The sequence below is a fragment of the Uloborus diversus genome, chromosome 9 (genome assembly GCF_026930045.1).
Source record: "Uloborus diversus isolate 005 chromosome 9, Udiv.v.3.1, whole genome shotgun sequence".
In the NCBI taxonomy this organism is placed as follows: Eukaryota; Metazoa; Arthropoda; class Arachnida; order Araneae; family Uloboridae; genus Uloborus; species Uloborus diversus.
In genome coordinates, this window is record NC_072739.1 from 1,803,186 (window position 1) to 1,830,704 (window position 27,519).

The following is a 27,519-nucleotide window of genomic DNA, read 5'->3' on the forward strand; positions in this document are numbered from 1 at the left end:
TCAGCAGCCCGGCATAGGAAAGTGAGTGAGCTGGAGATGGAAAACCTCTTAAGGAAGCGGGCGGTAATTTACTGAATATCCAGGAATTGTCTGTGACAGCAGCTATAGCATTGCGCGGAGCAAATATTCTCTTTCTCATCCCTTGACTAAGCAAGCGTTGAAAAAGATAATGAAGGAACTGTATATTATGTATAGGGTGTCCTGAAAAGGACTGACTGTTTTCAAAAATTTATAACATGAAAATGGTTAATGATCTAAAAATAGTTTTTGCAGAAAATTGCCGTTAGTTTCGTCCCCCAGATATCCAAAGTTTAGTTCAAAAGTGTTTCAATAGATTGCGCTGCAAATAGTAAGCCTCGAAGTCAAAAAATAATTTTTGGAATTCACCGATTTTTCCTAAAATTGCGACATGTTTTTGCAGCCGGCGGCAGGCATTTTGAAAATATTGTTACGAAAGTTTAATTATTAAAAACATATTTCGAAAAACTATTATGTGATTTTCCGTTTCTTTGATTTACGGTCTTACATCTGCTGCACCATCTTTTGGAAAATTTTGGAACGTTGGGAAACGAAACTTATGGCCCTCAACATGAATTTTCTGCAATTTTTTCTTTTTAATCATTAACCATTTTATTGTTATGAGTTTTTGAAAACAGTCTTTTTCAGGAAACCCTGTATTATGTTATTTAAAGGTGTTATTGAATGGCTGCGCTATTTTACAGATGGCAAAGTTTATTTAGCGGAAAATTATCAGTGAATTTATTAAATTGCTTTGAAGCAATGGATTTTTTTTTTTTTCATTCCTTGCTTCTCATGAATGAATTTTGAGATACAGTGGAAGCTAGTTTATTGCATCAGTGGTTAATCGAATCAGCCGCTTAACGAATCAAATCGTCGAAAACAGATCAAAATCCAGCTTTATTGAATTGGCCGCTTTATTAAATCAGCAGCTTTATGGTATCAGAACTGTTAAGTGGAAACATGATTCATATGAGCGGCGGTTACTGTATTCGTAATTACCACTTGATTTTTTGCGCATTTTGATAAATTAACGCCCCATCCCCCACCTTCCACTCCCCCCCCCCCAAAAAAAAAGAAGAACGTCCATTGTTTGAATCTACACGCTATAGAAATAACACCGTTTTGCGGATTTATTTTATTTTGTTGCTTTCAATCCCCCCTCCCCCTCCGAGCGCTCAAAGGGGAAAAAAGGATATGGGTGTTTTTTTTTAACTACACGCAGAGCAGTTTAAATGACAAAAGTGTGTCAATGTGTTTTTTTTTTTTTTTTTTTTTGAGAATATGATGTTATTGGGTCACTTTTCAATGACCACCCCCTCCCCCCACGCAAAAGAGAAGAAATTTTTTTTTATTTTTTTTTTAAGCCATAGCATTTTTAACGAAAGAACCATGTAATATTTTGTGGATTTGATTCATTGATTTGCTTTCTGTGCCCCTCCCCTACCCAACGGCGAGCGCAAAAAAAAAAAAAAAAGCTGGAGGATATTTTTAAAAAATTTATGTGTAGTATTTTAAATGAGAGAACTGTGCATAATTTTGCGGATTTGATTTATTTACGCTACTTTCGATGTTGCATCTTCTTCTTCCAATTAAAGTTTTTGAAATATTTAAGAAAAATGTCCATAAAAAAGTTTTAAAATTAAATTGATCAGTATCATGGATTGTTTCGCTTGAGTATTATTCACACTCTTAGATTTAAACAGCGACTCTCTTCTTTCCAGTCTCTCTCTCTGTCTTTGTGTATGTGTGGACACCTTTTCCGCTTCTGGAGAATTGCCAGTTTTTGCCATTAAAATCACCCATCTTTCACCAGCGGTTGCCATCTCCCTCCCGACTAATGGTGCACCTCCAAACACGAAGAAGACCATGAAGTTCAAGAAAGGAATGAGAGTGCCCCCCTCCCCCCAAAATATAAGAGAACACCCCAGAAAACTCTTCTAAAACGTTCAATGACACAGTCTGCACCATTAACTATTACCGGCGGGGGGGGGGGCGCTCGCACTCCTCTTTCACGTGTCACACATACATCATATTCAGGCTGCATTTTTCAATAGGCTAAATATGAACAGCTGCCTTGGACACGAATTTAATTTTAGACCACAGATTCTTTTTAATTTTTATTCTTGAAAGTGAAACATTACATATGTATTTCTTCTCGTTAAATCGCATTTCCTCTTCCTTCTCTCCTGTTTATGTATGTGTGCAAAGAACGAATATTATAAAAGAAAATAAGTTGAAAATGAATCCATGTTTTCACTACTTGGACATTACTTTTCGAAACGCAAACTTTATGAATTTAAACGGCAAACTGATATTTATGCAAAATTAACTTTATGAAACGCAACTTTTAGAAATACAGATGAAACATCATGATGTAAGTCCTGAGTGCGAAAATATCACATTAATTTATAAGAAACAAGTTAAAGTTCTTTTTATTATTGTAATTTATAACTGCCAGTTTTTTATTTTGATTATTCCATATAATTATAAAAGCAGCATTTCGTCATCGGTAACGATGCAAAATCATAACTCTGCTCCTGTAATCCTCGAGCGATCAACTTCTGGGAGGATACTTGCAAAGCTGAGCATTTGTCATTGTCAAGATCATATGTCAGCGCTGCGCCCCCCACCTCCTCTTCGCGGTCCCACCGTAGTCTTTTGTACAACCTTCAACTTTAATATGAAGATTCTACTAGAATACGGAAAACTAATGTATTAAAAGCAAAATTCACATCAATTTGAGGCATATAGGTGAAGATGGTCACTACTCACTTTTACAAAATGATTGGGAATGCTGCCCACCACCTCTCCCCTCTCCAAAGGAAAGGGGTATATTATAAAAACATTTACAAAACGACGACAAACTGAGTAATTCAACAAATCACGGTTCGTTTTACTGCTTCACTTTGTTATTTTTTACGCTAACGCCCCCTTGAAATTCTTCTACGCCCTCCTACTAAGGGGCGCACCCCAAGTTAAGAACCGCTGTCTTATAGATAAATTAAAAATCTTCGCTCTTAACCTGCAGCACATGTAGCAGATTTTATGTTTTGTTTAACTCCCAACGTAACAAGGGCGGAGGGCTATAACTTTGACGCGCTCACGAATCTGTTAATATAATTGCCGATACTAATATAGTAGTTTATTTATGTAAGAACTTTTTGAGTCCCAACTAGAAGGTGTATTCTGTATGCGCTAGCACGTGACGTTTTTTTTTTTTTTTCCCACTAAGTTTTTAAAAAAATGATAGAATTGAAATTGAGTAGGAAAATGTTGAGCTATTTTTTTTTTCCCATTCATTAACTCTTATAATTAGCAAATGTTCAGCAAAGAATCGACACAGACGCATTAAAATAAATGCAATTATATTAGTTTTTCGATAAGCTAGTACTTAGAACAATGAAAAGAACTAAATATTGCACGTTGATCAACTAACGCCTCTATTCCTTAATACTAAATTGCCATCGCATTTGCCCCAAAAAGTGAACAGTCCATATAGGTTAATAATACTGGGACAAGCGCCACCCAGCCATCACAAAACGATGGAGTTGCTATGTCGATGGAACTAAACAATTCAAATCAAATTGTTCGTTGGTACCAATTCCATTCCTTATTCCTATCTACTAGGTTTAAAGAACTTCGATAGATGACAGTATAGTTCGCGACTCATTGAGTTCGTTTTTGTTCTATGTTTGAAATCGAGAAAAGAGATAGTATTACGAGAGCGTTGGAATCAATAACCAAAATGGTTAGAAAGAGAATTCAGTTTGATAATAATTTCCCATATATAAACACTTATATATACTAAAAGTGTTTGGGGAAGCTCCATGGCCTGTGGAAAATTGGGTAGACTTAACTGCATCGTATTTTGTGAATTTCTTCAGAACAAGAGAAGAAGCATTTTACCTTTTGCTTTATTAAATATGCAGGTCCAGTTCGCAACTCCTCACTTATGCTATTCAACTTTGAAAAATTGATTTGCTTGCATAGCTTCCAATTTATTATATGTTTATACTTTGAAATATATATATATATATATATATATATATATATATATATATATTAGAAGTGATAGATGAAGCGAGTGTGCTTTCTTAAATTCTGATCAAAAAAATTGCTGTATTTTAATTTATTTGCACCTCTATATATCTGCTTTATGATTTTTAGTTTTTAACTCTTTTCTGTAGCATTTCTTTTTACTGGAAGATACGTCTTCGCAGTTTTCTCACAGCTAAAGCCTTCATTTTTTTTTTTTTTGAAAAAATTAAAATTTTATATAAATTTCTATTTTTGTGTATAAAACATAATTTCTAACATAATTTATTTTTTGCATGATTTTTCATTTGAATGATTTTAGATTACATTTGGAGGATTCAGTGGGTCGCATGCGACTTACGGGCCACAGAATGAGTATTGTTGGTTTAGGACATCTACAGCTTCAAAACTGAGTGTGTACGGTGCGATGTCAACTTACATCAACCTGATTGGGAAATAATTAAGATTTTGCCTTTACCCCCTGGTCTCTGGGATAAAAGGGAACATTCAATTCAAATCAATCCTTTTTATTTCAATCAGGGTAATATGTTTTACAAAGCAAAATGCATTTCACAGGCATAATAAAAGAAAAAAAATTACAAAAACATGCTAGAGTAAACGAAAATTAGGTTTTCATTGGCTAACAAACAATCATTAAGTAAAATGTTTCATACCGTCTTACTTTCAGAAAATCTTGGATACAATGCACAGAACATTTTGCCTCAAATCATCCAAAAGAAAGGATGGATCTAAAGATGGATCAAATTAACCTTAAGAAAAGTTAGGATACATGTCTCTAGTTAAACGTTACGGCATGCTTACGGTAATAGGGAAGTTTTTATATGATAGAGTAACATGTATGAACATCATAGGTGAAAAAAATTTTGCGATACGATAAGGAGTTTTTTTTAAATTATTTTTTAAAGTTCAAGCGCCTGTGACGTCAGATGGCATAGGAAGTGACGTCCGATAGGAGAGAAACGCTAGCGAACCGGTTCCCATGTCATGGGAGAAATCGAAGAACGTGCATTCGACTTCGAAGATGAAACGTAAAAGGCTTATCTCCTCGCGTTTCTGGAACATTAAACCTCTCATCCTCTCGGAAATATTCGAATATCACCATTGATATTATTTGAGGAAGATTATTTAGATTGTGCTTTAACGAATCCGGCCTCCATAGTGTGTTCAAAAGGATTATTGAATTTCTAAAAAATAAAAATATCAGCGCGCTCAAAATGTCCCTAGCGAAAACAAAGGATCTTCGGCGGAAGGCTGCCCATTCGCGCCCTGTGACGTAGGCTCGTGACGTTTCAGAAGAGCGCACTTTTGCGCGTGGATTTTTAAAAATTCATTAAAAATCAACCACGGTGTTTTAAAATTCGGCGATGGTGAATTTTTTAGTTTTGAGGGTCAATTAACAATATGCAATAGCCAAAATATGAACATTTAACAGGTTGCAACTTCCCTATTGCTTGCTGCTCGTAACGATATAACACCGTAAAAAGTTGTTTGGAAACACTTTCGTAATGACTACCAGTGTTTTAAACACTGACGTTATTTATAAGTAGATGTTTCTGCATCTCCCCGATGATTTTCTTTACATATGAATTCGCGTTCGAGGGTCAGATGCCGTCGGACGCTCTCGCTGATCGAAACCCACATCACCAACCCCAAAAGTTGCGCAACCATGGTGGTGAGTTCATTCTCGGGACGGGATCGCCGCAAAGGAAGAATAGGAAAATAAACTGCCACTTACAACCTGTCCTTCTTTGACAAAGAGCTTGATAAGCCGCATCAGAAACTCGACGTTAAATCCCGGTTATCACAAATTTGCCATTTCAACTCGCTTGCCCGCGAACTTAGCTGATTTCAAAAATCTTGCTAAATTAATTACAAAGATTTTATGTCTGGTAATAAATATGAGATAGCAACAGATAAAAATTAGAAGTCACACAGTTTTCTCTGATTTAGTTTTCGAGGAAAACGGTCAGCCCCCCCCCCCCCCCCCACTTGTGGGTGGGTTTCTTCTCCAACTGCTGTCCACAGATCGAAGGTCCTAAATAACTGTCTGGAAAGCATTTTCTTTTCTTCGCTTGAGAATTGCGAGGAAAAAACCTGGCAAAACTGACGCTAATAAATAATTTAACTTTTGCTTAAATTTAATAAATAATTGCTGGGTTTTTTTTCTCAGATTATATATATAAACACAAAATTTAAGCTTTAAAAGTATTTAAATCACGAGTTAAATGCAGTTGCAAAGCTTTTGGGGGGGGGGGAATTGAGAGTTTACGTGCTCCTCTCGAAGGGATAAAATTAATTGAACTCACCCATTAGATAATTTTTAATTAATTTCGTCACATTGTAACTACAGTGAAGCATCGTTTATACGTTTCTCTCTTATACGTTTTTCAAATTAGTCCCTGCGAAGTCTAATGCACTTTAACCTATACCTATTATACTTTCTTTCTTTTTTTTTCCAAGAGTTTCTTTTACAATTTTTTCCCTTATTTTTGGGCATAAAATCTGAGTATAACACTCACTCATATGAGCCCAATGTCCGAAAAAATTTTCAAGTCGTAAATTTTTTTAGAAAAATATTGGAAGCGCCGTACTTCGAATAGTAAGAGTCGCATCGCAGATCTTCAGTAAAGAACTTTCCCCCATTATTCAACTTTCATTCCCAGGTAAAATTTTGAGAGAAAAAAAAATGAACTTAGGTAAGCTTATACAATGTCACTAATGCATATTAATATTTTTGGAAGTGCGCTGCTCCCATTGTTTTCCATTACATCAAGAAATTATTCACAATGGAGGCGGTGCATCCCCAGAAATGTAAATACCCGTATATACAATTAATGCTACTTTCTAAGCACAGGTAAGTTCATTTTTAAACATAATTAAATCATTGAATGCAAGTTGCATTTTACGAAATTTTTTTAGTATGCGAAAAAATTTTCGGATTCGGGACTCAAAGAAGTGAGCTCTTTACCCTATTTTTTCGTCGAAAAATAAGAGAAGAAATTGCAAAACAAATCCCTAGAAAAAAAAATCGGTGTTGAAGATTTTGAAATATTTTAGGGGGTGTTCCCCTGTGAGTTCTCTATTTTGAGCTAAATGTTCATGCTTTTGAACTTCGCACCTCTCTACCCCTTCGAAAGAGTGTTAAGGGCTTATTTTATAATCCCTTCTCCACCAAATAAAAATAATTGCTATAAAACTCAAAAACTGAAGAAAAAAAAATGAATTCAAATTATGTTTTTCGCATTCACGAGTGTGTGTATATGTAAGCGTATGTGTTTGTGTATGGGGGGTATGTGTGTGTGTGTAGACATGTGTGTTTGTGTCTGTGTGTGGTAGTTGTGTGTATGTGTGTGTGGGGGGGGTGTATGTGTGTGTAGGCATATGTGTTTGTGTCTGCGTGCAGGCATGAGTGTGTGGGTAGTTGTGTGTATGTGAGTGTGTGGGTTTGTGTGTGTATGTGTTTGTGTATGTGTGTATGGTGTTTGTGTATGGTGTATGTATGTGTGTGTAGGTGTATATATGTATATGTGTGTAGGTGCGTGTATGTATGCGTGTAAGTATAGGATAATGACGAAACCTGAAGACGGTTTTCGCTAGAGGTTCAGCATCGTGAGGAGCCGGTCGACGGTGACGCTGCGGAGGGTGCTGGTGGGAAAGTAAAATGATAGGAACGCCAAAAACAGTCACGTGAGAACAATAAGCAATCGTCATTGCTCAAAAAAAAAAAACTGGATGTTGCCATTTCTAAAAAGTGGGGCGTGTAGGGAGGAAAACGTTTGTCATATTTGGATTCAGGCGGTCATTTTACATAAGAATCAGCTAGAATTATATCAGAAGCATTTTGAAGGATTTTTTTTTTTCCTTTTTTTGCCGCACAGTGGAATCAACTGTCCGTTGTAATAGCTCTTTCTCTTCGCGTATTTCTGATTTTCCCTTTTAAAATTATAACAGTCCCTGAAACCTAAACTTAATTATGCAAGAATTTTTGCAAATAAATGACTTTCAGTAAAAAGAAGCAGTAGAAAAAAGTTCCTAGGAAATTAGAAAGGAAATTACGCTTGCTTAGCAAAGTTACACCGAGCCGATACAGATCCTAATGCATTATAAACAAAAACAAAGTCACCAAATATATATGGCTTTGATTTCTCTGTCAGGTTTAATAGGCTGCATAGTTCATGTGCAAAGTTTTTTTTTTTTTTTTTTTCATAATTTTCTATATTTCTTGCAAAAAATGAAATTTCAAATTTTCACTGAGAACACCTGCACTCATGTCGATTTTCTCATTGAAATAACAGTCACGCATTCTGGTAAAGTGAAATTTTGTTGCCGCAGTCTGGAAGCATATATTTTTCCTCCATGAACTTACCAGTTCTAGTTCAACAAAATTAGAGTACTGACCGTTACAGATAGAAAAAGTTTTTGCAATCTTTGGAAACGCTAATGATGTTCAAAATAGTTTTATAAGATAAACCACGGGCTGTGGTAACCTGATCGGTAAGGCATTGGACTCGGGGCCGGAGGGCCTCGGGTTCGATCCTTGCTGGTCGAAGACCCACCGTCGTCATTAAAGGGGACTGTGCGACGTTAAATATGCTCGTGGTCTCAATGTCCTCCAAGTGAAACGATACCTCTGGGAGTGCTAGCACCAGGTAGCTATTAGCTCTAGGACTAGCTCTAAATTCTCATTAACTGCTCGATCCGGGATGGTGCTGCCATCTATCGGTATATAAAAATAATGGAGGCAAGGCACTTAGTATGCAGCTCTCGACATAAATGCAGTTGAAGTCAGTTGTGACTCTGAATCGAAGATAAACCACGCAAAAATAAAACTTAGATGTTTCAGAAAACGATGTACTAATGCATCCTTCTTAGTGCAAAATATGTTTGATAAACTAACCAGTATTCAGTATCCGTGTTTTTAAAAATCTTATATTATTAAAAACTGAGCGTATCTATGCATGTAACTATCTATGTATCTATGTCCGAGTTACTTCTGCCAAACGCCAGTAAACTGACCATTAAACCAGGTATCGATAGATTCGTAATTTGGCTTTATATTTGGTTATTTAACATAATAATCTGATAATTATTAGCGTACTTATCAAGTGTGAATTATTAATTATGATACTTAGATTTCGACGTAAAATCCCTATTTTTTGAAGGCTTTCCTCTATTCATATTATTATTTAGTGCTTCATCTCAACTTCTCGTAACAAAGCTTTTATTAAAATTCGTAGTTTGAAGAAAATCATTGAGACGAAAGATCCGTTGCCATTTTTTTTCGAAAATGAACAACTAAAATTCTTTGTTAACTTTTGTTACAAAAGCTTTTCCTGTAATTGGGGGATTTAAAATGATTCCTTTTTGATTAGTGTTCCGCAATCTTCCGCAAAATTTTACTGTGTTTTTTTTTTTTTTTTTCAAGCCTGACTGTAGAACATGCGTCACTTGACATATCTTTTATTTCCGAGGTAGACCGTGCAAAGCCGGGCTACGCAGCTAGTATATATATGTATCAGTTGATTTCAGTCTGGAACGGTTGAATGCACAGTTCAGCTGCAATGGCGTGCTACCTTATGTTCTACCTAAGCATATTGGTAAACTAGAACACCGCGAAAATGCGACGGCTGCATCTTGTCTGGATGCAACTATTAAAATTTCACCATATTATGTTCCCTATAGAAATAAGGAGTAAAAAGACAAATTATTTCATACAGCCATATACGATATACGTACAGCCATATACATAGTTGGACGCTTATCGATACCTTTTGCGCTTTGTGCAACCGATAATGGGATAAATGATCGATTTTTTGAGGGGTAAATTTTGACGCCCCTAATACTTAAAGCCTATCGCATTTGCCTGAAGAAGTTAATTATCCGAACCCATATAAATTATTGATAAAGAGAACGTCCGCTACACATCGGCCATCAGTGAATGTCGAAATAATTCGAGTTTTTTCTTTTGTAAGTATAAACTGTTAATTTTTTCGTCGAATTGTTAATTTTCCTGCCATTAACTCCAAAAATCGCAATAGATGGCAGTGTTATTCGTGCTGGGTTGAGAGACACGCAACCTTAGAGAGGAAATCCTCACGTTCGTCACGTGTCTGTGAAAACAAATCAGATTGCGTTGTCTTCGTGCAGGACTAAAATCAGCGTCCAGCATAAAATTTTATGTCCGGGATGGGCGAATAAATACCGGATTAAAAGATGTTTGACAAACATATTAAAGTGCATTCCAAGTGACATTTTGTTTAAACCGCGCCTCCTAATGACGCCATGCTTTCAATTTTGTGTTAAAGTTGTCGATTGAGCAAAGTACAACTTTCAAAGCTTTCAGTATTTTCTGACTCCGCACTGCATATAACTAAAAGAACAACTTTTCGTCAATTGCACTTCGGAAATGTTAATTTCAAATAATAAACCGGCAAATCTTAAAGGTAATGCTTTGTCTGTAACAGCGCCATCCATTGAGAGTCAAAGAAAGGACCAGATGGTAAGAGAACTAAATGCACCGATAATAGATTACGAACAGCATTTACGAAACACATACGATGACCTTGTTGTAAAAAATTGATCTTATTTATTAAACCAATAGGATTTCTTTAAAAGATTTTTTTTGTTTTTAAGGTGGCGCTACCTTTGTAACGTCAAAGGTAGAATGGAATGGTATTAGAAAAACACGCATGGATAGCACATTGGAAGTAAAACAACGCTTTTCACAAGAAATGAGAGGATGAAAACACATTCGCATATTTTAGACGGATCAATTTTGATAATTAAGCCAAGGTAACTCTAAAAAATCCGAAATTTGAACAATGTCATCTGTTGGAAGTAAAGTCAGAATGAAACGTGAAGAGAAAGTAATTAAAAAATAGTACAAACGTAATGAGAGAAGAAAATGACTGTTGAAAGCAACTGTGAAGCAGTAGCGTAACTAGCGCCCCTGGTGATCCAAGGAAATTGCGGCCCACCCCCCGTCAGGGTCGCCCACATAAAAAGTCACCGAAATCATTGTGTCCTCCATTTTTTTTTTTTTTTTTTTTTTTGGAACATTTTGATTAGTTGATTCGACAAATAGGAGGCAGCATTGTAATTTTATTTCTTATTTTCTTTTCAGAATTGTTTTCAATAATGCAAAAATGTCTTTCTCAGTAGATGTTATGTATGTGTGTTCAGCTCTTATTCTTTCTTGTTTTTCTTTTTTTTTTCTTTTTTTGAAGCATTTTTCAAATTTTATGATCAAAAGAAAAAAAACTCTTAATTTTTTTTAATCAGTTGAAATACCGTCCCCCCCCCGGGCTGCTGCGCCCCTAGCGAGCGCCACTCCTGCCAACCCCTAATTACGCTACTGCAGTGAAGACGCATACATGCATTACTCATACATACTGATTTTTACTGCAAAACCAAAAATTTTTTGATTTTTCAACATAAGGCTTTGTAAACCGTGGAACTATCTGCACAGTGACATGCATTGAAATTACTTTAAAATTGAAGCGAAACGAGGTGACCTATTCCACTTGGAAGTGGATTGAATGTAGCCCCCCCCCCCCCTCCTTTAGGAAAAACAAGAAGTTCCGTCTAGAACTAATTGGGCCTACTTTTCCGTATACCCATATCTGCTTCCTAGTGTCTGATCAATATTGGTGTATTCCAGCGGTAACGGAAGGAGTTTGAACAAAAAAAAAATCGATTCATTTTTGTCAGTGAGCATATCAAAAAATATATTTTTTTCGAAAACTAATGCAAAGACTTTTATACACATCATAGTATCCCAAAGACATTATCCCAAAACATAACTTGTTACAGGGTTCAAATAGTGCATATTTTGTGGGTCAGGATGAGAATGGGTATTAATTCATCTTTTTGAAAATTGATCTTTGAATTCACTGATCTCTTCGCAGTATTTTTAACGGTTGAACTAATGTTCTCAACAATCCTTTCCTATGACTTGTGTTAAACAATTTTACATCTGTTTGTTCCAATATAAGCATCAAGGTCGTAAGCAGTTGTTTCTGCTTAAATTGGCTTGTCATACCACAAACATGTCACACCAAAATGATTTTCACATGCTTAGGAACTTTTAAGTGTAGTTTTCATGATTTTTATCACCTTCAATAGAATAAATAAAATCACAAAATATTTTCTTACAAAAGTAAATATAATTTTATGTTTTAAATGAAAGCACACATAATTTTTGTACAAATATTACTTATATATGTTTTAAATGTGTCTACTAACTTTAAACAACAGTTTATTTTCCACTAGCATTCTAAAATTTTACCCTGTATCAGCTTATAGATAAATGTCCTGCCGTTACCGTATTTTTTTGTCCTTTCATTACCATTATAAATTATGTAAATTAAATCTAGAATAAAATTCTAATTGGGCTCCCTTGACAAGGAACATAATTCTTCTTTGGTGAACTAACTGAGATGTAGTATTTTGGTAACGGAAGGACATCAAACTGTCACCTTACTCTTGGACCTATTTCGCGGTTGGAAAAAAAAATTAAATTACTTACCGAAAACTTTAACTAGACATTCAAAAGATAAGAAAGTTAACCTAAATATTATATGCCGATAACAAGATGTATTGAAAATACAGTATGTAACAAAAAAAAAAAAAGGATTTTTTGCTCTGTAAAAATACAAAGAGCAAACTTGATGTTGACCTTGACTTTCTTCTGGAAGTCATCAAACTATTTGGAAAAAAACTGGTTAAGATTTAAGAAAATCATTTATTTCTGAAGAGAATGGTATGTGGCAAGTGACAGAATGTTAAATTTTAAAATTCAAGTGTCATGTCACCTTTTTCCTGGAATTCACCTATTTTAGCTCAAAAATAGTAAATAGCGAATTGTTTCAAACATAATGTTTTAATATTTCAAGCCGATTTCTAGGAATAAAATATGCCTTACTCATCTAAAGAATTACCTGAGTAAAAATAAATAAATGAACAAATAAAATAGCTGCACCTTTCAAACAAAGCAGCTAATACACTTTTTTCCATTAAAAAATTCTTTAACCGTTTTCAAAAAGAAAAAAATTTAAATTAACAAGCTCAAAAACTAAATACTCCATATCCAAAAAAAAAAAAAAAAAAGTTTGTTTTTCCCCAGTGGCCAAAAAAAATTTTTTTTAATGAATTAATGTACTTTCCGAAACAAATAAAAACGATAGAATGTCAACTTAAAGAAATAATTTTCAATGTCAAAAAAAAAAAAAAAAAGTCTACGCATATCTTTATGTAAAAACATAAAGGACTTCGAGTTTATCCACAGAAAACTGAATACATAAATTAAAACTTTAGAGTGAAAATAAAAACAAATCATGTTAACAATAATTATTTCACAATTAAAACCATGGCTGCGGAGTCGAAGTCGGAGTCAATGTTATTTTGGGATAAAAGATCATATTTGGGAGCCGAAGATGATTAATTCAAAGACTGGGAGTTGGAATCGCTCATTTCCCTTAGCCTTAGAGTACGCAACTCTGCCAATGTTTGCGAAGTCGGAGTTGGACTTTTTTTTGGGATAAAGGAGTCGGAGTTGGAGTCGAATATCCAAGAATTGGAGTCAGTTATTTTTTCCTCCGTGTATAAATTTTTGTCAAAGCTACGAAATCAGAGTCGCAGTCGGGGAGTCGGAGTCCGACTAACTGTCGGACAAAGGAGTCGGAGTCCGAGTCAGGAGCCATAAAGTTTGTCGTCAAGAGCTATTTCCAACAAAATTTGTTTGAAGTAAATCCGCCTACAAGTGCGGAAACTAGTTTGACTTTCAGTTTCCCCGCATAGACCGCGGGACGAAAACTGTATCGTGACAAGTCGTTTATCATATTTTGTAACTACGAGAATCTTTGTATTTGCCATCGTTGGAGTGTCCTTAACAAGAAATTGCAATGTTCCCTCACCCAAACTTGTACATTTTTTTGCAAACGGAGAACAAAAAACGTCAAATTGAATGGATTTGAATTCACTAATAAAAACGAATTCTCTCAACAACTTACGCTGCGCGTAATGCAATTTTGGATAAAAATAGTAGTTTACTCGGGATTTATAAATAAAATCATTAAAGAGTAAGGATATTGTATGTCTTTTTACTCTAAAATACACATATTTCATCGATATCCGAGTTAAAAACGTGTTTATAATTCATTTTTGATCAATATAGGTTCTTTTTTTTTTCTTTTTTTTTTTACATGTCGGCAACTAAGGAGCAATGAGAATTGAAACGAGAAACTTAATTTTCCTTTAGCAAAACGTTTTGCCAAAGAAATATAAAGATCAGTGGCTTGAATTAGAACAGTTACCATCTTGTGGGTTGCTAATTTTTAAAATATTTTGTAGAGTAGCTTACTAATTGAAAAAAAAAAAAAAAAGTAGAGATGCTAGTAGCTCGATAGGAAAAAAAAAAGTTTGAAGCGATTTCTAAGAACAACTTTTAATTTAATTTCTAAAGAAAAACATTTTATCAGCAGCGCAAGAAAAGGGATGGTTTACAGATCAAAGCCCCTAGATGGAAGTTCAAAATTAATTAATTAGATCCTACAAAATATAGGTTCCTGTGAAATTAATTCCATTGTATAAAATTTACTTTTCTCCTCCGTTTAAAAGATGTTTTTCCCATCTAATCAATGTTATGCATATGTATGGCAATGTAAAATTTAAATCAAATTATTACTGCTTATATATTTGCATTTTTAAAATAGCCGAATTGTAAAAGTTTGAATTTTTCTTTTTAATTCTTTCTTACAACGAATATTTGTAAGGATGGTTTAAAAAAGAAAAGAAAGGAAGAAATGATAATTCTAAGTAATATTCCGTGTTGAAATGAGCTAATTTATTCATTTGAGCAAATTTTCGTTCAATCTATAAAACGGTGTGTATGTATGATTTTTATTTATTTATTTTTTAAAAAGTAGCGAAGTAGGGACTACATTTTAAAAGTAGCTTGTAGTCGCTTCATTAAAAACAATTTTTTTGTGGTTTTAGTTAACTACATTTGTAATAAATTAGTTGTAGTTGTACTTCGTTATAAAAAAAATAGTTTATTTAACGACTGGTAGGGATATTATTTCTATTTCAGAGTTTTTGGACTCAATTCTTAGACTATTAAGCAAAAGAAAACCTTCATTTCTATTCTCCTTTGTAGCAATCAGTCCCAAGACTAGGAAAATTTTTAGGAATTAGTTCTAACGAATTTTCCATCCTTGGTGACAATACCAAAAACTAAAAACTGCAATTAAAAAAACTAATAAAAATAGATAAATAAATGAAACGAAAATAAATTTTAAAAAATGCTTGATAAAACTTATTAGGTAATTTATTGACGATGAAAACGTGCACTAATTTTTCTGACTTTTTTAAACAAAGCTCTTTGTTTTCCACACAATTTGGGAGTGTCAAAGAATATATACATAACGTAAATGTATCGGGAAATCGCAAAAAAATCATGCCCACTTATATGTGAATATATATTTTTTTCAAAAGCAGAGGTGGCGGGCTATATTCACCTCCTGACCCCCCTAAACGACGAGCCTGAATACTTTTCTTTTTTATTCTTGCTACATATTACATAAGACAAAATTCATCTGAAATCCCTTTCAGAAGAAATAAAAGTATTCAGACGTTTAACTTTACCAGATCAATCTGGTTTTCAACCAGTCTTTCGTCATTGAACTTCTCCGGTTAAATTCTTTTTAACTGCGAAGGAATATGTTATAATGCAGGAATATACGCACTAACCTAATTTTTATTACTTTTAATTTAGGTATCACTATTTTACGCAAGAAATACAAATATTAACCTAAATATTTGACAGATTGATTCAAAGGTAGTTTCATCATTGAGTTTCTCTAGCTAAACTTTATTTAGCTGCGAAGGGGTACGATATATTACTGAAACTTGCGCAGTATCTCTAATTTGAACCTATATTAAAAGTTAAGCTATTTTTTCATTTAATTATTGCTCCAATGGAAGGGGTTTAAGCCCTAAAAACCTCCCATTCGGTACGGCCTTGATAGCAAAGTTAACTGCGGTTAATTTTATCAACTAACGTATATTGTTTCAAATTTTGTTTAAAAAGTTGTCATTGCGTTCCTATTTTCTCAAAGTTCGTTGTAATTTTATGTGTTACTTTTTGTAAATTAAAAAATATATATGTATCTTTTATGATTCTTCAAAACAACGTGTGTATGTTGAATCATAAAATGAAAATTTGATTGCAAAAACTTTTAAAAAAATATTTCATAAAATGTATATTCGAGTAGTAGCAATTTCTTTCTAACTTCTACAGTCATTATGTTAGCCACATTATTACTACACAGTGGCATTCGCATCTATCCGTGCCAGAAAATATGCTGAGGCGAGAATGTTGTTCAAGGAAAAAGACTTGGTATTTCAAGCAAATGTTCCTACAAAAGGGACAAACTATTTGATTTTGTTGTTTGTGTATGTTATGGCGACAGTAAAAGCAGGATTAATCGCAAGGATGAACGTGAGAAAGAGCAATATTCAAGTGACACTGGCCAGCGACTTAAATTAGTGTCAAAAATATTTCACTTCTCCAGAGGGCGTCACTTGTTTGAGTGAGAAAATCGATCATAACGCATGTGTTCTCAGTGCAAATCTAAAAAAAAAAAAAAAATGCAGGAAATATTGAAAATTACGAAAAAAAAAAAAACCTTGCAAAATTTTCCAATGCAGATTAATATATTGAGGCTCAGAAAGTAATTAGAGCTATATATTTTTAGAGGTTTCTTTTTTTTCTTTAATGCATTAACCAAGGACCTGTGTCGTCTGCATATGGCTCGGTGCAGCTTTGCTAAAGCACGCGCAATTTCCTTTTTTGTAGAGACACTGATAAATTACTCAGACTACTTTTTACTAAAAGTTATTTGTTTGATAAAATCATTGCGTAATTAACATGGTTTCAGGACTGTTATAGGTTTAAAACTGACAATCAGCAATATGAAGAGAAATAGCGATTACAGTGGAGAGTTGATTCCACTGTGCGGAAAAAAAAAAAAAAAAAAAAAAACCTTCAAGATGCTTTTGACATAATTCTAGCCGATTCTTATGCTAAATGACTCCCTGAATCCAAATAGGAAAACCGTTTTCCCTCTCCCTGCCCCTTACAAGCCTCAAATTTTGGAAAAGGCGCTTACCTTTTTTTTTTTTTTCTTCAAATTTTGGATAGTTTAATAGACATTTTATTTGGAGGGGAAGGGAACATAAAATTTGCCCTTAACACTCTTCAGAGGGGCTAGAGAAGTGCAAAGCTCAAAAGCATGAACATTTTGATCATGTTGGGAGACTCATGGGGGTATTCCCCCGTGAGTACCTCTCCATCCCTAAATATTTCAAAGGCTGCCCGATAATATTTAAAATGAGGGAGAAATCATGGAATTTGATTGATTAATAAGTAAGATCTCGAGTAGCGACAGAAAAATAGACTACAGAAATAATGTATCAGGTAAAGGCAAAGTCATGGAGATATTGCTTAAACACATCATTTCTGGTCGCAAATAAAGGATAAGTAAAAAAGAAAGAACAAAAAAAAAAAAATCATCTACAGAAACTAGTATTTCTTAAGAATGCAGAACTTTGATCAATGAAAAAATTTTTTTGTATCTACATCCTTTTACGATGCGTAATAATTATGTTGTGCTGTGTGCAATACAACAAACCCTAAATGATGACGAGGACATAATGTTTTTAATCATATGACTACTTATAAAAGTGAAGTTTGTTTTTAGATAGAGAGGAGTGGAAAAACAATTGGCTTGATAACGCCTATGAATAATTGCATTGGATGGTTTTGCGATACAGAACACAGTCCGAAATAATTATGTCGTGATGTGTGCAATACTACACCATACCCAAGGTAATTATGTGGATAGGACTCTTCGTGACATGATACTTGATATTTTTAACAATCAGTCTGATAAACGCTTATAAATTATTGTATTGCCCTCACTAGACAGCGCTGCTGTAAAACTTTTCCATAGAAAACCTCAAATAGCACACAGTTAACGAAAATCTACCACCTGTTCTCCTACATTTGTAAGGAAGTTTTAAGTAACCTTTGATTTCGCCAGCCCTACACAGAAGTATAGGACTGGATTATCGAGATGTTATAATGAGTGGTATTCGACAACTCAAACGGTGAAGTCAGCTCTCTGAATTTATTTACGTCACAGATTTAAAACAACTGGTTGCTTTTAACTATCTCTCTATTATTTATTTGCATTATACATTTTGAAAATAAATCATGGAGTCTGAGTACGTGACGCATGTTTGTAGTAGAGATAAGTGATTGGGTGGTCTGAAAAAAAAAAAAAAGAAAAATCAAACTTCGAAACTTGGTGTCTCAAAAGTTGCCTTTCAGCATCTACGTGGGTACCCTTACTGCAGGGTGATAATAATTAAAGTTCCTCTTTCAAAACGCTGTACAAATCAAACTACTGGTCAGAATGACGTCAAATTTCTACTGAATATTATCGAAGAAGGGGAAATGCGTAGGGCAGGAAGAAATTTAATAGTTGTAACTTTTAGCAATAGATGGCGCTGTAAAAATCGTAATTTAATTTATGTCGACTGTAAATGACAAATAAACCATAAAATATTGCCTAATGTTTCGATTATGCGTTAAAAAGCTGTACTACTCAGTGTGCACGAGGGTACTGGTCTGATACTGTTAGTTAAGTAAGCTTATCCACCACGGCAAAGTAATATCACATTGGACGGGAAATATCGGTTTCTAATCGTCCAGAGGCCAAAAACCGCATAAAAAAAGCTTCAATTAAATCGGTTTTCAATTGTCCTGAGCGCAGAAACCGCATAAAAAACATCACTAAAAATCAAATCCGTCTTTAATATTCGTTAGACTGGCACAAAAGGTGTTCAATCTTCTGTTCCCCGGTTTCTGAAACAAGTCGAAATCGAGAAACACCATTTTCTACACTTGATCGAACTGCTTCCTGAATCACGTTCAAAATGCGTTGCGCAATGCGTGCCTTCTGTTCAGCGAAGTTTGCAATCGGAACACTGAACACAACAGCTTTCTGAGAGCCCCACAGCCAGAAGTCACACGGGTTAAGATCATGTGATCGGGGACAGCCAGGCGTGTACCCGGCATTTTTTTAACGTCTTCAATGCGTCGTGGGCATATGTTTTGATATCATAGATATTGAAATTTGTAGCGCCATCTATTGCGAAAGAGTCCAACTATTTATTTTTTGGTTGTATCGTTCTGCAACTTCTCAATTTACCCTTTCGATCATGTGCAATAAGACATAAACGACAAGGGGAGAGGCAGGATTTACTGCCCCGCCTGTTTTAAACTTCTTGTGATCCTATTACTTTCAGTTTTTGCAAACGGATTTAAAAACAGATTTACATTTCCAGGAAATCAACTAATTATACAGAATTTTTTGAAATCTTTCGCAAATGAGAGTATATTTCCCTCCCCCAGGAATTATAGCACCAGCTTTAGCTTTCGTTTTCCTCTTTTCGAGTTCCGATACTAATTTCCATAACTGGGGGACTTGATGAAAAAAACGTGAAATATGGAGAAAACGTAGATTCGGGGGACGTAAAATTGGGGTTTCACTGAAATCCTTCTTCATGTTTTTTTTTACTAGGTTTTCTGCTTTAACAATATTGCTTTTTGAAAGCAGACAATATTTTTCAGTGCTTCAGCGCAAGAATAATAGCATCGCGCTCGTACTCAGAGCGATGTTTTAACTATGTCTGGCGGGAGTTTGGCCCATACGATTGGTCTGGCTGCTTACAAAATGTTTTGGAATAGTTCCCTGAGTATCATAATGTAAAAATTGGGACTTAGAAAATAAGTAAAGTTGCGCCGCTGGCAGCCATTAGTGCCCACGGGATGTGTCTGGTAGTTTGTTATAACTGTGTCTGGCGGGATGTTTGGCTCCTACGATTGGTCTGGCTGCTTAAAAAATGTTTTGGAATAGTTCCCTGAGTATCATAATATAAAAATTGAGACTTAGAAAATAACTTAGTTTAGCACTGTTTTTACGTACATTCAGCACCCAGTACCTGCAAATTGGCCCGCAGACCAAGATAATAAACACGCGCATGTTGAAAGTACATGCTAACTCTAGTCTGCCCTACACATTTTGTTACTTAGAAAATAACATAGGTCTGGCGGCCCCGGGCTCTTGGACTATAGTGAAGATCTCCAAACTTCTAATAAGAGAAGCGTTAAAGAACGTAAAAAGAAGAAAAAAGAAAATAATAATGCTTTTATTCATAAGGATCAATGTTAAGAACATCGTCAAAAACGAAGTTCAAACTCAAAAAATTGACCCTGATTCGATTGCTGCTGATTGCCCATCGGTCTCCTTAACTGACTCAGAGATTGAATCATATTCCTCTTCGGAAACAACTAACCAATCTGAAATTAGAACTGAAAATGCTTTTAAAGGTTTTAAGAATCCCAGATCAAGGAAAAATAAAGTTCCTCCGATTTGGGTTGACGGAACTAACGACTCTGACAGTCGGTTAAAATTGTTTTCTGAAGTGACCGGTGTCACAATTACCTGCAAAACGAAACATGACAAGATTATGTGTTCCATGCCCAGTTTTGAAGCGCATAAGGAATTAAAAACGTACCTTGATGATAATTTCATAGGGAGAAACAAATTAAGACTGTTATCCGCGGATTACCCATACAAACTGAACTGGACTGGATTACTGATAATCTAACCATATCAGGATTTGTCCCCCAACATGTTGCGCAATTGCTAAAAATTGGTCAGGACAAAAACAAATTGTCCTTGTTACTCATTTATTTGAAAGATCAAGATGCAAATGATAAAATCTGGTCGCTTGAGATATTAGAGAATTTCAATATCACCCTTGAATCCCTCAGGAAAAAAGACATTATGCAGTGTTGGAACTGCGAAGAATTTTTCCACTCCTCGTTTAGTTGTGCACGACCTCCCATCTGCCTTGTGTGTGCGGGGCAGCACAAAACTAAAGACTGCCGAAAACCCCCAAACGTAAGACCCTCATGTTTTCACTGCAAGGGTGAACTAACTTTAAAAGTTGTGCAAAACGACAAAATCTCATTGACTCCTTGAACCTGAGAAATAAAATTGAAACTTGCACCAATTTGGGTCCTTCACCCCAAATCTCTAGTCCTGTGAATGATATTCAACAGCCCCCCCCCCCCTGTTTCTACTAAAAAAAAAAACTACTGTTGACGATTAATTAACAATTATCCTCCATAATCTGCTGTCTGAACCGGATTTATGGCCGTCTAATGAGCGTGCTTCTTAACATTTCATAACTCTGGAGGTGGAATTTGCTTGTTACGGTTGAAGTTCTATTCCAAATAAAGTTTTTTTTTATAAGAATAATTATTGTCACTTTTCCCTCATTTGCCCGCTCAATAATTTTAATTATTGAATCAACTGTTTCTTTCTTCATAGACGTGGGTCTAACCTGCGATCTTCAAATAAAATGTGGTAAGCATATTTTAATTAATTGGGCCTTGCCTACTAGATTATTTAACCTTAAAGTTTTTTCCTAATTGAGACTGCTCAAAGTAGCCACTCGCTTTACCATTATCGATATACAGGGTGATTATAATTAAAGTTCCATTTTCAAAACGCTGTAAAAATAAAACCACTGTCAGAATGACGTCAGATTTCAACAGCATATTATCGAAGAAGGGGGAAAAGTATGGCAAATGAAAAATAAATAGTTGAAATTTTTAGCAATAGATGGCGCTGTAAGCTTCATAACTTAATGTTCATGACAGCTGTATTGATTTGAATATTCTGACACTTGCAGTGGCATCTATTCTAAAAATACTAACTAGTATTTATTTTTCTTCTGCCATACGCTTTCCTCCTTCGTCGATAATATTCCATTCAAATTTGACGTCATTCTGACCAATGGTTTTAGTTTTACGGCGTTTTGAAAGTAGAATTTTAATTATAGTAACCACCCGGGGGTTATGTAAATCAAGAATGTGTAAAAGAAGTCAGCTGTCATGCGCTCGACTCATTGAAGTTGTTATAAAATGGCTGGGTCATTTCGCGTCTGAGAAGTTCACCATGACTGTCTCAATGAAAGATCGTGCTTTGCTGGGGGGAAACTCTACTCCAAGAATGGTGATTGTGCAAATTTAGCTCTGCAGAAGTTTCGGTCCCTGAATTATTTCAAAAAAGGCGTTGGTTTGATGACTGTCAAAGGTCTGGAGAAAATGATACCAAAGTTCGAAAAGACGGGTTCTTTTGCTATGCAACCTGGTAGAGGGAGGAAACGAATTGATTCGACGGCAGTGGAAGAAGTAGCCACCCCCAGGCAATGCAGGAGGAGTCGAATGGTGGTGTACAAACGTGTGGTGCACGTAGAATTGCTCGAACACTGGACAGACCTGTGACCACTGTACGCAAAATTTTACGTAACATTCTTCTGTGCTATCCATTCAAAATTACCCAGCTGCACGAGTTCCTGTTGACCTGTCAGCAAGAGAGACTTTTGCTTTGGAATTTCTTGCTCGCATGGAAGTTGACAATGAATGGCCGTGGAAGATTTTGTGAACTGACGAAGCTCACTTCCACCTGACAGATATGTGAATGCCCAGAATTGTCGAATATGGGCAACAGAAAATCCATACGCAAATAACCCAGAACCGCTTCATCCTGCAAAGGTCACAGTGTGGTGCGGGTTTATGGCATCATTTATCATAGCGCCATATTCTTTCGAAGAGGTTGGTGCGTCCGGTCCTGTTACTTGTACCGTAACTGGTAAGCGCTATGAATGCCTTTTGCGCAACCACGTCATTCTAACTCTACAGCAGCACGGATGCGTGGATGAAGTCATTTTTATGCAACATGGAGCACCTCCGCACATCGCGAATAAAGCGAAGCAGCTGCTGAAGCGGCATTTCAGAAATGCTAGAATTATCAGCCGCCATTTCCATACAGCCTGCCCGTTCAGATCACCTGATCTTAACCCGTGTGACTTCTGGCTATGGGCCTATCTGAAAGCTGTTGTGTTCCGATCGCAAACTTAGCTGAGCTGAAGGCACGCATTGCGCAACACATTTTAAACGTTAGCCCGGAAACACTTCGATCAGTTGTGGAACATGCTTTTTCTCGATTTCCACTTGTTTCCAAACAGGGTACAGCATACTGAACATATTTTTTGCCAGTCTCACGACAGTTAAAAACCAATTTCATGAAAGAATAAACGACCGGTATTAAATTATGATGCCTACAGCGGCATCTATTGCTAAAAATTTTATTTATTTAATTTTCATTTGCCATACGTTTTCTCCCTTCCTCGATAATATGCTATTGAAATCTGACGTCATTCTGACCAGTGGTTTTATTTTTACAACGTTTTGAAAATGGAACTTTAATTATAATCACCCTGTATATTCATCGAATGGGGGATAGATCGTGGGCGCACATCGGATTGAGGACTTTGAAAGTGTTGTCTGATTTAGAACGGGATAGATTAAAATCCGCTAAGTGTGACAATAGTTGGGCTTTGCAGTTCACCTTTCAGAGGTTTGGCTCGGATCTCGGAAGGATCGCTGGATATTGATGATATTGATTATGTTTTTGAGTTATAAACCGGCAATTCGTTGCTTTTTTAATTATAACGAGTAAGCAAAATAAAAAACTGGGAGTTAAAAATACAATCGAGTAAAACATCTCGTTTCTAACAGATTATCTGTGTACCTAAAAAATTACAATTTTCAATACACATCAGTTTGCCCTTCCTTTTGATTCATACGAAATATCATACAAGAGCACCATGAGCAATATTGTGCATGCACGATTTTTCTTCTGACGTCGCAAGTGTATTTTGAGCTAAACTGTATTTTTTATGCAAATGTATAAACAATTCAAAAAAAGGCTACCTCTACATTCGGAAGAATAAAACAAAAACGTCAGAATTTCATAGCCCATATCGATTAATATAAAACAATAAAATAAATAATTTACGAGCAGCGGAAGTAAGACTTACATTCCGCTTTTCATTCGAAACAGTAAAATTTCGATTCATCTCATACAGAAGTGATGAACCACAATGTTTTGAAAGTTGACCGAGTAGACGTACAATTACTCCCCCTCAGAGGTGTTCCCTCCATATACGCTGTATACCCTCAAACATTTTTCAGACAAATAGCGTATACCCTCAAGCTTCAAAAATTTTCATTTATAATTCAGGTTCTATCAGCACATTTTCAACTTTTCCTAAGGCAATAATATGATGGGGCTGCATGATTTTATAGAAAATTCCTTGGTATTTTGCATGCATTGTTACGCTCATATTTTAAATATAGTTATCCCTCGCTACTTCGCTCTTCGACTTTCGCGGCTTCTTCACTACATAGATGATTTTTCTGGATTTTTTTTTTTTTCAGATATAGTAATTAGCCTTTTTAATGCGTTCGTGTAAAAGTTTTCTACGTAATACCTTTAATGAGGATAAATGTAGAGAAAGAACGGGGGTATATACGGTCACTAACTGAAAATTAATTCATCATCGAACAAGTAGTGCTATTTTCATAGATTAGCAGTCTTAGTGTGTGAGAACTGCACGTGTGTGTGTAGTTTATTTCCCAATAATTAACAATGTGATATCTATTTCGTCTAATATACCTCCTTTATTCCTATTTTGCGCAATGTATCAAGTAACACAAATGTAATGGTGGCTAAGGGTGCTGTTTCATGTCTATCTATGTTAAAACCCTATTTAAATTGTTGTAAGAAAGTTTTCTGCGCTCCAATTAGGAAAATATTCGGTCTATAAATACAGAATTCTACTTCGCAGAAATTCAGTTATCGCGGTATAGCCTGGAACCAATTAATCGCGATAAACGAGGGTTGTTGATTTAATGAGAGTATTATTTTTGAAAAACGTATGGATCATCATCTAATACTTTTTCTGGTCCTCTTTAACTATCTAATCTCGGAGTGACCCAAGATAACTCTTTGAGAGTTAAAACCATAATAACGTATTTTGCTAATTTCAAAACAGATGATCTAACGTCTCGAGAAATTTAGAAAATGATTCTTTTAGTGGTGAAAAAGCGGATGCGCTTCGTGACCTGCTACTTTCCACGTGGCCCTACTGCTGGCCGACTTTGATAGGTCACCTAAGATTGACGTACAGCTCCGTCCAGTAGGAGTAGTGAATAGACTGGGACACCCTTAGGTCTTTTGGCAGTGTCGCACCTTTTGAAGGCCGATTACCATGGTCGCTTTTGAACTTATGCCGAGTGCAGTGGGAGGGCATAGACTTTGTGCAGTCTTTGGACACGCAAATGAAATCTCTTCCTGATTTGGCTACGACCGAAACGCCAAGAAACCGACCAATTAAAAAAAAATAATGTTGGCCCCGGCACACCTCTTGGTAAGTTCCTGTGAAAGAAAATTTTTTGATCTAGGAGACGACGTTACTACTTCGTGATGTGGAGTATAAAAAAAATACCTGCTTTCTCGCGTACCTGTGGTGCGGAGCAATTTCTTACAAGTTTCGGAACTGTGTACCAGAGGCGCAACTGTTGTTGTACCGTTTTATCATTTACGTACGAACTGTACGCAATCTCAGAAAGTTCTCCGTTTGAGGCAATGTGTCAGTAAAATATCACGTATGTTAATTTCGGTAAACGAAAGTCTGTAAACATTGTAAATATATAAAAATAGCCCAGACTGCATGAATCAATTTTCAGTCCATGTAAACTGTATTATTACTTGGCAAAGTACGAGTAACACTTACTTTACGACTACGCCACAGTATTGAAAAGGGTAAACAATCCTTGCTGATTTTTCAGAGTGTTTTAAAGTGGGTTGTTCATTCACAATGGCATAAATAAATGGTTACTAATTATGAACCCTAAAATAGGAGTAATGATAAATGACACAAGCGGATGAATTTAAGCATTTTATTTCCTTCATGCTAATGTTAAAAAGTTGCTTTAGTAAGAAGAAACACTTTAAATGAGGAATAAAAATTTAAACAATAATTTACATAGCTATTACTTTTTTTAGAAAGTCTTTTTTTTTTTGGTTTTGCCTTGCTGTAAAAATTTCCACAAACTAATCAGATTTGAATTTAATAAGTCAATATTTCAAATGTAATTATCTTAAATAATTCTTCACAAATTTTTTTTTTTTGGTCATCTGTGATCAAACTTATCATTTACTAGACCGTGATGTAAACCGGCCGGGACACCAAATTTTTTTCCGAAAACCGGGACTGTTAAGGTCAAATAGGGACGTCTGACAAACCTACCTGTATGTTACAGTGTAAAAATTTATAAACAAAGTTTAAAAAAAAAAGATCGAATGCAAACATTTACAAAACTTGCGTACAAGTATTTCGGGGTTGCAAGGAAGCAAGCCCCTTTAAAGCATGAAAAATATTATATTTCGAAGAGAAATCGAGTCACACAATAAAAGCTAGACAGAGTAATATTTTATTATCGTTATAGAAAGTGAACGACATATAAACGAATAACTTTGTAGATGATGTAATGATTTCATTCACAAATAACTTTACGCAGTGCAACGAGTTGAAAAAAAATCATTATCGCCATCTATTGACAAGTAGAAGAAACATAAATGTTTTTGGATAAATATTATATCGATGAAGGAAAAAAAGTAAAATTTAGTTGAACTTTTGAAAGTAATGAAAATTACTCATAGTTTTTATAATTTCATTTTTTTTTCTTTTTCTTTCTCGTTTTTTTTTTTTTTTTTTTTTTTTTTTTTTTTTTTTTTTTTTTTTTTTTTTTTTTGCAATAGCATAAAAGTTCTTGCACCTTTAGAGTATTAAGGCGCAAATCGCACATTTATACGATAATCTGTTGTTTTTCTGTAAATTTTATAATGTGTCAAGGAGTTTTCGGACCCCCTGTACATTCATGTTTCTTGCTTTAATGTCATCTGCTGTACTTAAGCTTTGTCATATGAGATTGCTTATTTGGCCTCTGTTGAACATAAAGCACGAAAAAAAGAAAAAAAAAAAAAAATCCGACGCTTCACTATTGTTGGTGAGGAACCCAAAACGTGTTTCTAAAAATGTCTCAAAAACTCATTTCTGTAGATACTACGCTTTACCTTGCCACGACAGTATAATTCAGTTATTATTATTATTTTTTTTTTTTTTAAATATCTTTTTTGGTAGTACACATAATGGTTTTTTGTTTACAAATGAATCCATTTGTTTATCGATACAATCATTTGCTCCAGCTTCTTTCAACATCCTTTTTTTTTCTTTTGTTACATTTATTGTATTAGTACTTTCTTCGCGCAAATGACAATTCAAATTATTTATATGAGGCGCTGCAGTTTTCGGCTACTAGAGTAAAAGAAAATTTGGCTTTCATTCGCAAACAAACAATCATAAAGTGACATTTTTCACATCCTGTTACTTTCA